Raw genomic sequence first — 8,904 nt, 5'->3', positions numbered from 1 at the left:
TTTGATTTCAGCAGACTCATTGCTTTGGACCTTCTCTTCTGGTTTTGTCTGAGCTTCAAGGTGTGAAGGGTCAGTGGCTTCTTCAACTTCCTTTCCTATGGGCTGCTTTGCTGGTTCGCGCTTTCGAGGTCGTGCCACTAAGTCTTGGGGTGGTAAGGTTTTTCCATCTCGCAGGCTTATAGCATTACAATGCTCCTGGTTATCTTGGGACAGCTTTTCTGTATCACTAGGGAGTGTCCCTGATTGCCTCTGTTTGAGTGCTCCAGCCAGCTGACCAATTTGGGTTTCTAGGTTTCGCATGGCTGCGCTGTTCTGATTCATGTACTCCTTGACAGAAGTCTCAAAGGATTGAGACTTCCCTTCACCCTTATCCCAGTTTTGTTGGTTCTGCCTGGGATACGGGGGTCTGTTCTGGTAGTTTCCTCCACTACCTCCAGCATTATTCTGATTCCTCCAGCCTCGGTTATTGTTCCCTTGATGGTTGTCATTGCTCCTGTTGTTGTTGTCATACCCTCCTGCATAGCACACATCAGCTAGATTGTTACAGTCCTCATATTCATGAGGACCTCCACAAGTGGGGCAACTCTGACTTGATTGAGTCAAAAGAAGTTGCTCAGTTGTTTTTTTCTGTTCCATGGGCTTCCAGTTTTTTATAGTGTTCTGGAGCGAAGCCATTTGTGCAAAAAGAGCATCAGCTGAGCTTAGCTCAAGAACTCCTGCTTTCTTAGGAGCACTGTGTCGTGTGGAAGGCCATGAAATATGTTTTTTTGAAAGTTTTTCCAACAACTGGTATGTTTCTGGATAAGTAAAATCCAAAAGATCTCCCCATGCGGCTGCATCAACAGTTGCTTTCAATGGTGGGGTTAAACCATGATAAAACGTGTGAATGGTGCCCCAATCAGAAACTCCATGATTCGGGCAGATTCGTATCAACTCTTTAAAGCGTTCACACGCTTCATACAGACTTTCTCCATCATACATTTGAAAAGAAGCTATATCAGCCCTCACTTGGGCTTGTTTTGCTTGGGAAAAAAATCGGGTAACAAACTGTTCCGCCAATTGCTCCCAACTGGTGATGGAGTTTGGGGGCAATGTTCTCCTCCATTCTTTGGCTTTTCCAGCTAAGGAAAATGGAAAAAGCCGCATCCGCATGTTTTCTTCCGAAATACCATGAACTTTGAAATTGTCAACTATCCTAGTGAAATTGTCCAAATGACTGTGAGGGTCTTCCATGGGTAGTCCATGGAACTGACCAGCGTTCATAATCATTTGGAATATTGCAGGTTTTATTTCAAAGTTCGGGATATTCAGAGGAGGGGGAACATAGCCTCGTTCTGGACCATTTCTGAAGGGAGCAGCTATATCATTCAACGATGGCCCTCTTCCTCCATTCGGTCCTTGTTCAGGCTCATGATTATGATTTCCATTGTTATCATTGTTTACAACCTCCTCCATTGTAATGTTTTTCAGCCTTTGAACTCTTCTTCTATTTCTGAAGGTTTTCTCGGGTTCTGGATCAAAAAGTACTATTTTCAGTCCAAGTTCTGTAGGTTCTGTGCTCATACAAATAGAGGAGGTCTATTAAAACAAAAAGACTGTGATTAAACAACAAAAAATGTTTCCTTAAAAACGCCCTTTCTTGCCAAATGATCCCCGGCAACGGCGCCAATTGCTTGGTCGAACCGAGAGCTGCTCGGGAATATTTCTTTTAGAGAACAAGAGTGTAGAGTAGTAATCAGGATTGCCAACAAGAGCAATCTACTCTGACTAAGAGCAACCCTCTTCAACTATACGCAAGCGTACGTATCAAGAAATATAGGGTATTGTAGCCCCAGATTTATCGTCCTCAGGGAGCAGTTGTGAAGTAAGAAGCGCTAAAGGAAACTTAATTTGTAAAATGGAGCAATAAAAGAAATCACTATTCTCAGCTAAGCTTCACAAAGAGAAATCTCTGGGCAGCTAGTTAAACAATGTTAACCATTCTGAACCAGATGAAAGCAGTGAATGACTTAGCACGGCCATCGAATAAAAATGCATCAATTGAAGTAACTTTAAGAGCAGTCAACGAAATGAAAGTAAGAGCATCAGCTGGTAAAACACAGTTCAGTTATCGTGAGGAAAAGGTTGTGATAGGAATTGAGTTAAGATTAATTTCAGAAAGAAAAAGATCAAGTAGGTGTTACGGGTTCCATGTTTTCATCCCTTTGGTTAACCCTGCCTGGTAGCATATTTTACAAGTGGATTTTGCTCCTTCCCTTGTTTTGCTATAGGTAAGCAGAGGGTAAGGCCTTACTCTCCACGTTACTCCATAGTACTTGGAGATATATGCAAGGAAACCATGCTGCCTTCTCAAAAGAGCATGGATTCACATGGCAGTGCTCCCCATTCCAGGTGTTTATCCCTCCTTTCTTCAGGCTAAACTACCCCAGGATTTTGAGAATGCTCCACACGCCTTTGTCAGTGTTTCATCAACCGAGTGGTCCCAGGATGAGGTTGCCAGCCCAAAGGGTTTCACAAAATCAATAAATTAAACCAAAGAGCAACTCAAAATTCATTTATAAAATATGTGTTCCTTACAAAGCTATCCTAAGACAAAAGGGATTACTTCTATGGAAGTTAGCTACTTAGAGGAAGTTAGCTCCTAGTGAGCATTTTTACAAAGAAATAAGAAAACAAACAGACAACCAGTCCTAGGATGGGTGTTGATCCTCCCTTTATGAGGATTGCTTGTTCCTTTTATAGGGTTCTTCATTTGATCTCCATTGTTCCTTTCATCAAGGGTCGTGCTTTGTCTAAATCCTCTCCAATGGTAGCTTTGCTTCTTGCCAGCTTGGCCTTAAATGGAAGTGGTCCCCCTTGCTTTTGGCTCCCTTTGTGAGTAGGAGTATCGGATTCAGGGTGGCACCTCCATTCCTTCTGCTGTAGCTGACGTGGCGGCTCCCCATTGCTCAGCTTCTTTGCTTTCGTACTGTAGCAGAGGCAGCACCTCCACTCCTTTTGCTGTAGCTGACGTGGCGGCTTCCCATTGCTCAGCTTCTTTGCTTTCGTACTGTAGCAGAGGCAGCACCTCCACTCCTTCTGCTGTAGCTGACGTGGCAGCTCCCCCATTGCTTCTTTTGACTGCTGTTGTACTGTAGCAGACTTCTTTTTCATTTCTGCGCAACACTCCTTCTTCTCTCTTCATTTTGTGGTTCCTTTTGATGGGCCTTAGGTGTCCTGAACAAAGCAAACTAACCCAATAGTCATATGTGAAAAAGATAATGTTAAATTTGCTTCAGGTCTACCTTAATTCCCACTTTCGGCATTGCTCTGGTCCACTATTCAAAACAGTTGCTCTATATGAAAAGAAGAAGGTTAAATGGCGTGATTTATAACCAAAACATGGGTTTTGTGGAACAATTTGCACCTAATGGACCTCAACTCTTGAGGACTATCATGCTCTTAATATTATCATTTGAGCAAACAATCTCACAAATGACAAGATGTAAGTTGATAATAGACATATATATGGCCATTTTGTAGATGCATCTATTAAATTCATAATATTTGAAAGGTCCAAATGATGGGTGAATAGGCCCATATATTTCACCCTATATGCATTTTAAAAATGCAAGAGATTGAATTTAAACTTTAGCTGGTGATAATTTCTCTTGAGAACTAGCAGTACATGAAAATTCAATAAATTGAAGAATCTTTTGGTTCTTCAATACATGATCATATGAATTTTCAATAATATTTCGCATCATATTTGATCCGGGATGGTCCATCCAGTCATGCCAAATAATATAGCTATTATAATCAATATCCTTTTGATTTACCAAGACATGTTTTTCAATCATGCTAATATTAGTGTAATATAATCGGAAGCAAAATAGGTAATTTTTCCTTTTTATACACATTTCTTACCTGCAATATTTATAAAAATAGTCAATTTTACCACCTTTTGTGGTCTCAATGTGATATCATTTATAGCCAATTTGGCCCCCTTGATAATCACAAATTAGCTCTTCTAGAGCTTTATATTGCCAATTATTGTCTTAAAATTTGCTTCCTCCATATCAATATGTGTAATTACATGCATCATGTATCAAGGCATTAAAGTCATAGGCAATTGATAAAATAATTCGAATTTTGCTACTTCAAGAGCAATAACCAACAAAGATATTTAGCCTCATCAGTGAGATTAATTTCAATGGCACGAGATTCATAACACTTGCCCTTATTTTAATTTGCCATATTCATTCATTAGCCACTTTTGTTTGGCTTCTTTCCTTTTCATGATTTGACCCAATGTTGGATTTTCTATCATCCCTTCACAGATTTGGCTTTTGCTTCAGACAATGGTTATATCATTACTTGTGCTCATAGCCCTCAATAGCTAAAGTCTTTCACAGATTTGACATTTGCTTCAGGCAATATAGCAAATTTATGGAAAAATTAAGGAAGATCAAGGACACCAAAAATATTGTGGTTCAGTCTCATTTGGACCTACATCCACAGTAATGTTTTCTCCCACTTTCAATCATATTTTTCAGGGGGGTTTCATTCCCTTTAAATAGAGTTTAACACATTGAATTGGCAATTAAATCTTGCCTACAATTATGGGAATATACAGATTTGATTCCTCCTATTTGGGCTAAATTAGAGGCTTGATTGGGGATATTTTTCCAATTGATTATGCTGTTATCTCCAATACTCCCCCTCCAAGTTGGAGCGAAGATATCAATCAAGGTCAACTTGGCAATAATATTCTGAAAATTCTGTCTGGATAAGGCTTTAGTGAAGATATCAGCAAGTTGATCTTCACTTCGAATATAAGAAGTCATGATTATTTTTCTTTGTACATTTTCACGAACAAAGTGGCAGTCTACTTCTATGTGTTTGGTTCTTTCGTGAAAAACCGGATTCGATGCAATGTGAATGGCTGCTTGATTATCACAATACAATTTGATAGGTGCAATTGGCCTTTTGTTTGTCAAATCATAAAGGAGATTGCGAAGCCAAATGAGCTCACTAGTTGCGGAGGCCATAGATCTATAGTCAGCTTCTGCACTAGACCGTGCCACGACACTTTGTTTTTTACTTTTCCATGTAACAAGATTGCCTCCAACAAAGGTGTAAAATCCAGATGTAGATCTTCTATCAAGGGGGTTTCCTGCCTAGTCTGCATCAGCATAACCAACAATCTTTGTATTGCCATTATTCTTCATCCAGATTCCTTTTCCTGGACTGGATTTCAAGTACCTGAGAACACGATCCACCAAATTCATATGACCGCAGGTAGGAGCATGAAGGAACTGACTGATATAACTCACAGTGTAAGATATGTCTGGCCTTGTTATTGTAAGATAAATTAGTTTGCCAACCAGTCTTTGGAACTGTCTAGGATTAGGTAGAGGAGTAGAATCACCTTCAAATTTACTATTGAAATCCATGGGTGTGTCAACAGGTTTGGCTGCTAATTTTCCAGTTTCCTTCAATAAATCCAACACATATTTCCTTTGTGAGATGAATAGCCCTTTGCTTGAATTTGCCACTTCGATTCCAAGAAAGTACCTTAAGTGCCCCAAATCCTTGATTATGAATTTCTTGTTGAGGTATCCATTCAATTTCTCTATCTCAACAAGATTATTTCCTGAAATGACTATGTCATCTACATAAATCAACACAACAACAATACTTTCAGAGTAATGTTTCACAAACAAGGAGTAATCCGATTCACTTTTCTTGAAGCCAAAGGAAGTCAAGGCCATGCTCAATTTTCCATACCAAGCTCGCGGTGATTGTTTTAACCCGTAAATTGCCTTCAGTTTGCAAGCTTTTCCTAGTTGATTTTCAAGGGAATACCCAGGAGGAATGTCCATGTATACTTCTTCTTCCAGATCTCCATGCAAGAATGTGTTCTTCACATTCATTTGGAACAACGACCATCCAAGATTCACTGCTACAGAAATTAAGACTCTTACAGTTTTTAATTTGGCCACAGGAGCAAAGGTTTCAGTGTGGTCCTCTCCATATGTTTGAGTGTACCCCTTTGCAACCAGGTGTGCTTTGTGTCGCTCGATGGTACCATCACTCTGATATTTTATTTTATAGATCCATCTGCATCCAACTGTACACTTTCCTTCTGGTAAGGTCACAATTTCCCATGTATGATTCTTATCAAGAGTCATCAGTTCATCAGTCATGGCTGCACGCCACTCTGGTAATTTATATGCTTCTACATAATTTACAGGTTCGCAGTGCTTATCTATGGTGGCAAGAAATGATCTGTAACCAGTAGATAAATTGTTGTAGCAAATATAACTTTGAATAGGGTGAGCAACAACCATGGCAACAAAGTCTTGTAATTTAGATGGAGGTATTCTTGTTCTACTTGACCTTCGTAGTTGCTGTCCATCCACATTTGTGGGTTGATTTTTCGGTAATGTCGTAATATCAACAGGTCCTAATTGATCTTCAAGAATTTGGGTAGTCTCCTCATGCTGAGTCTCTAGAGGAATTTGGGCAACCTGCTCAGGTTGATCAACATGTTGGATTTGTGTGTGTTCTGGTAAGTAGTTCTCTTTCATTGTTGGCCTTGGAGAATAAAAATCAAATAGTCCTTTGATATGGATCTCCCCCTGATTTTTATTCCTATGAAAAAACATGAAATTCTCGTCAAAGTAAACATCTCTAGAAATATATAATTTATGTGTCGTGGGATCATAACACTTGTATCCCTTTTTAACTGAAGAATAGCCCAAAAAAATGCATTTCCTTGAACGAGGTTCCAATTTGTTACCTGTTTGGATATGCATATAACAAGTGTAACCAAAAACTCGTAAATGGGACATATTTATTTGTCTATTGAGCATAATTTCCATAAGGGACTTAAATTGTAAAATTCTACTAGGAGTACGATTGATGAGATAACAACTGGTGAGGACAGCAAAAGACCAATAGGCAGAGGGCAAATTAGCATGAAATAGAAGAGATCTTGTGACCTCTATAAGGTGCCTATTTTTCCTCTCAGCAATGCCATTCTGTTGAGGAGTTCCTACACAAGAAAGTTGGTGAACAATGCCATTTGTTTTAAGAAAATGTTGAAAATATCCATTAACATATTCACTGCCGTTATCAGTGCGCAGCATTTTAATGCCAAAACCATATTGGGTTTTAATCATATGATAAAACTCTTGGAAAATAATTCCCACATCAGCTTTTGATTTTAACAAATATAACCACATGCATCGAGATTTATCATCAATGAAGGTAACGAACCATCGAAAACCATCTATTGATTCAACCGGGGCAAGCCCCCACACATCAGAATGAACCAAATCAAACAATTGAAGAGAAACATGAGAACTATCATTAAAAGGTAATCTATGTAATTTGGAGAACCGACAAGTTTCACAACTACTTGTGTAACACCCCGTATATATCCGGTAATGTTATCATATTATCGTATTAAGCCACACTTAATTAAAATTGCGGAATATCTTTTTCTTTTCAATTATGACGTTATTATACTTAGCCAAGTTGAATACTTAATTCATTTTCAAAATATTGCCTGTATGTAAATGCAAAAGACAGACATCTATACTGAAATAACCTCATAACATAATTAAGATCATTAACTGAGTCTCTAGTCACGACACTACTACACGTAAGCCGGACAACCCTAACAGTTTATACAACCCAAATCTAATCAACAACATAATCCAATGTGGCATGGACAATCCCCATGCTCGCCAAATAAGACAACAAGGCCCAACAACAGTCTTAACAATAACAACATAATCATAAAGATAACATAACAACATCTAGCACATAATCATAACAACAGACATCTAACTCAGCTCCGGTCTCCTGCCGCTAGAGGTCTCAACCCCAGCGTTACCTGAACCTGAAACGTGTGCCCTAAACGTGGGGTGAGATCTCTAAAAAGAAATCTCAGTAAGACAAAGGGTCCTCAAGGACTCTTCCCCTCAAGCTCACTTACAAGTATAATATAAGTTCAAAAGCAGTAAATTCAATGCATGTTCATGTTAAGGCATTTATATCATGACAATATAATCTCTTGCTCGACAAGCTAATACTACAACTCATTAATCATGTGATGTATATAAATGCGGTTCGACTGGCCAGGGAACAGGATAGGGATTATGCACGTCTGTGACCCATCTAAACATAAGAGTCGCAGTCTTATGCCTTACACACCAGAGTCGCTGTCTGATCGTGTAAGTGACAACATCACTTTCATACACTACATGTCTTACACACCAGAGTCGCTGTCTGATTGTGCAAGTAGTCAACAATTAATTTAATACATCTCAGGCATATATCAATGCATATTTCATCTTTCATAATAGCATACCATGCATATAAACCACCCTTCCATGGAGGTCGGTGGAACAAACAACAGACTAATCCGAGGACACGAAAGCTTACCTTGTAAGCTAGCTATCCAAACCCAGAGTCCACACAAGCTCAAAGCCCAAAACACAGCAGATTCACAATCTGTTATGTTTCAATAATATATCAATACTCATACTCTACAAGCATACAATATAAAGACAACGCCTTTACTTTACGTTTTACGTCTTAAGGCTTCACACAAAGCCACAAACCCTTAATCACTTGATTCTGACTTAGTTCAATTATTACAGAAGTTCAACTTCATCAATCTAGGGTCCACAAACCCCCAATAGCCTACTGCATGAACAGTGCAGCTACTGTTCTCCGAAATCCCAGAATATCTGGATATTTGTCGGGGACATATCCAGATATCAATATCTGGATATCATATCCGGATATCCATATTCGGATATCAAAGGACCCCATATCCGGATATCAATATCCGGATACACATATCCGGATATTTTGCGACAGACAACAGCTTCTGCATTCGCGAAGATA

General features: G+C 39.1%; 1 non-coding gene across 1 annotated transcript; it reads left to right on the top strand.

Annotated features, from left to right (window-relative positions):
* Positions 1-904: 904 nt before the first annotated feature.
* On the top strand, positions 905-1,009 carry LOC133299557 (small nucleolar RNA R71). The gene has a single exon (XR_009749948.1). It is a non-coding gene; the product is annotated as a small nucleolar RNA R71 (small nucleolar RNA).
* Positions 1,010-8,904: the final 7,895 nt, after the last annotated feature.

Source organism: Gastrolobium bilobum, unplaced genomic scaffold, assembly GCF_033153095.1.
Source record: "Gastrolobium bilobum isolate Gb01-03AN ecotype WA unplaced genomic scaffold, APGP_CSIRO_Gbil_v1 utg74545, whole genome shotgun sequence".
NCBI classification, from domain to species: domain Eukaryota; kingdom Viridiplantae; phylum Streptophyta; class Magnoliopsida; order Fabales; family Fabaceae; genus Gastrolobium; species Gastrolobium bilobum.
The sequence above is the reverse complement of the archived record's forward strand: the minus strand, read 5'-3'. Positions and strand labels throughout refer to the sequence as shown.